Source organism: Ursus maritimus, unplaced genomic scaffold (genome assembly GCF_017311325.1).
Source record: "Ursus maritimus isolate PB19 unplaced genomic scaffold, ASM1731132v1 scaffold_7, whole genome shotgun sequence".
Taxonomy (NCBI): domain Eukaryota; kingdom Metazoa; phylum Chordata; class Mammalia; order Carnivora; family Ursidae; genus Ursus; species Ursus maritimus.
In genome coordinates, this window is record NW_024426885.1 from 74,521,627 (window position 1) to 74,525,459 (window position 3,833).

General features: G+C 39.6%; 1 pseudogene; it reads right to left on the reverse strand.

Annotated features, from left to right (window-relative positions):
* Nucleotides 1-961: 961 nt before the first annotated feature.
* LOC103661906 lies at nucleotides 962-2,679 on the reverse strand (annotated as a pseudogene).
* Between the last annotated feature and the right edge of the window lie 1,154 nt (nucleotides 2,680-3,833).

A 3,833-nucleotide genomic window follows, 5' to 3' on the forward strand; every position in this document is an offset into this window, starting at 1 on the left:
ACTATTGCCCTCTTAAAATAATTCTAAGGACTGTATTTACTTGGTGGAAATGTATAAGTATTTTTATAAATCACATCAAACACATTTTAGAAGTGACGGTATTGTGATTTAGAATGTCACAAGGTCATGAAATTTTGTAATTGACTTACCTTGGAGTCCTCTCCATACACAGCTTAAAATAAAAGTATATATTTTTACTCCTGAAGCCCTAGGAGCAGTATTTGTCAGAATGGTTCTAACAGACTGAAACTGAAGAGTCTTCTCAGAAGACCTACGAAGTTCTCCTTGATTATCACTGTTAGTGACATCAAGAAATTAGCAGTGTCTGGGGACAGGGGTGTTTATTAACTTGACAATTATACCAAACGTAGGCTTGAAGCACTTTAACATTTCTTAATTACTCTAAATTAGAGAACTTGATGACAAGTTATATTTAGAAACCAGAGCTGAAAACCTTATATATCTTCATGGGCATATTTAGTTCTTAGCCAATATCTTAACATTATTCAGCAATCATTTATTACGTGCTTACTGTTTACTGTGTGCAAACATCATTGTAGATTCTGGAGATGTGCTGATAAACAAGGCAAAGTTCTTGCCCATTTGAAGCTGTATCTGCTTCCTACGTACTGAAGAAGGACTAAGAGTCTCTGCACCTTGTCAAAATACATTTACTATCAATAGTTGGTTATTTACTGATTATTTTACTGAAGTTTCATGGGAAGATATGAAAGGTTTTACATTGCACTCCCTACAGGGAAACAATAAAAATCCCTTGGAAAAATCAAAACATCCCTGCAGGATTTCTGCTTCAAGCCAGTAGAGTATAACAGATACTAAATTTTCCCTCCTACATGAAGAAGCTAAGAAAAAATAAAATATGTAAAGCAATACTTTTCCTATATTGGAGTTAGGACAGGGATTCCTGTGACAGAGAAGACAGATTAGTGAGCACGACGACTGCCCTGAGTTGGTCTGGAGAGACTTTCCAAGCTGTAGTGTTGAGGAGTAACCCAGGTGCAGCCTGGCTCTGTCTGAGTTTAAGAGACAGAAGTAGGTGGCTAAGAAAGCTAAGACAGCTGGAGTTCACAGGACAGAGGACTGGAGAGAAAAGAGCTTCCCAAAGAGATGGCTTCTGAGATTTGGAGTCCTCTCCAAGTCTTTTTTTTTTTTTTTTCAATTACGATGTATTATCTTTAATTAAGTATGAAGACTTCCAATCAAGTCACCTAGAGACCATTTTACTTACTGCTCTGTTTGGCTGCTGGGCTTTTGTCTCTCTCTTCAGCAATGGTGAGGTGGATACCCTTTCCATGAGGAAGAGAAATCCATGGTTTGTTGCTTTTGCCAATTACAAAAATGTTGGAAAGCCAGTTGGCAAAGCTGTTGTCCTTGGCATCTTTCGTGGGAACTACATCGAAAGAACCAAGGTGATCATATCAATTCTTCCCAGGTGAGCAACTCTGGTCACCCTACACAGATTACCAGTGTCAAACTTGATGAAATCAGTACTTTCCAGTCTCCAAATCAATCTGAATGGTGTCATTCCCCTTGATGAGTGAATCAGGAACTATCCTGACGGTGTCAGCATCATGGGCCACCAGATGAGGGATTTCTTTTGTCCCACAAAGATCTTTCTCACCTTGCACAACTTATACTTGGCCTCCTCAGATGTAATCCGATGAAAAGAAAAGCAACACTTGGTGTCACGGATCAGAGGGAAATTCCTCCCAGTCTTGACAATGATGATGACATCCATAAAACCAGTAGGGTGGGTTACATCTGTTTGGATCTTGCCATCAATCTTAATAAAATGCTGCATACAGATCTTCTTTACTTCATGTTGGGGCATACCTAAGTCTGTTCCTTAGGAAAATGATGAGAGGGAGGCATTCTCTTAGTTTACAGATGAAGGACAAACACACTGGTCAGTTTATTCAGCATCCAATGCTTTGGAGATGCTACACTCTTCAGATGCTTCTTGGGACCATGAGCCATGGCTGTGCTAGGCACAAAAAGAGGACCACCTCCTTCTGGTACCCGAGAGAAGAGGGTGGAGTCCTCTCTGTCTGGCACAAGTTTGTGAGGAAACTCCCTGAGGTTGTGCAAAGAGCCTGAAAAGAACAGAGGAATGCTTCTCAGGGCTCACACAGAACCAAGGATAGTTCATGTTCTAATAGCCAAGTGGAAAACTCTAACTTCCAGAGTGGAAAAAAATATCTACATAGGTTAGAGTACTCAGAAAGATATCCTCGGGGGTGCCTGGGTGGCTCAGGCGTTAAGTATCTGAGTCTTGATTTCGGCTCAGGTCATGACCTCAGGGTCCTAAGATCTCAGGGCCCACAATGGGTGCGCAGTCTGCTTGAGATGCTCTCTGACCTTCTCCCTCTACCTCTCCTGCTCATGCTCTCTCTAAAACAAAACAAAACAACAACAACAAAACAAAAATCAACAACAACAAAAGAAGGATATCCTAGTAGTGGGGATAATTAATACTCAGAGATATTACCTTAGTAGTGGGGGTAATTAGTCCTACACTGAGCGCTGCTCTGGACACGTCTAACAAATCAAAAAGCCATTTTGGAGAGAATCACACTAGTTCCAACTACTGTCCCTGCCTTCTAGAATAATGCTGAAAAGCATTTAGAGGAATATAAAACCATCCATAATGCAGTAAGGTAAAACACATAATGTCTGGCATTCAATGAAATATTATATTGGTATTCAAAGAAGTAAAAAATTATAATTCAAAATACAGTAAACAAATTAGTAGAAATTGACATGCAGATTGTAAATATGGTAGAAATAGTGGGCAAAGACACTAAATAGTTGGTATAGTTATATTCCAAATGTACAATATGGTAGAGAAAAGCTTGGGCATGGTAAATATGCAATGGAAAATACTTTGGATGAGATTGAAAGAAAATTAAACACTGTGAAGGAGAAGTCCAGAGGAACTGACCATAGAATAATAGAAACTATCTGAAATGAAACAGAGAGGTAAAAAACCAAAGACACGATAAAGAAAACATTAGTGAACTCTTCTAGGATAATATCAAGTGGCCATTTGTAATTTCTATACCTGAAAAAGGAGTGACCAAAAAAATATTTTACGAAATAACGACTACAAATTTTCCAAATTTGATGCAAACAATACACCAATAGATTCAAGAAGCTCAAGAAATGCCGAGCATAAGGAACGGCAACAAGGCATGCCGTACTGAAATTCCTCAAAGCCAAGTATACAAGTAAGCCTAAAAGCATTCTTAGTAAAGCAGTTAAAGATAAAATAAGAGATACCCCATCTGGCACAATATAAGCTGGAAAACAATGGAAAAACATGTTTAGAATCCTGAAAGAACTGGCACCTGGGTGGCTTGGTCTGTTACGCATCTGACTCTTGATTGCAGCTCAGGTCATGGTCTTGGGGTTGTGAGACTGGGCTTTGTGCTTGTGGAGCATGTCTGAGATTCTCTCTCTCGTTCTCCTCTGCCCCTCCCCTCCCCTCTCTCTCTTCACCTCTCTAAAAAACTTAAAAAAAAAAAAATCCTGAAAGAAAAACAACTGTCTATCTATAGACCATACTCAGGAATATCTTTAAAAAACGAAGGTGACTAGGGGTACCTGGGTGGCTCAGTTAAGCATCTGACTTTTTTTTTTTTAATTATTTATTTTTTTAAAGAGTGAGAAAGCGAGAGAGAGCAAATGGTGGAGAGGGGGAAAGGGAGAGGCAGAAAGAGAATCAAAGCAGGCACCACACCCAAGGCAGAGCCCAACACTTGGCTCAATCTCAGGACTCTGAGATCATGACCTGACCTGAAATCAAGAGCTGG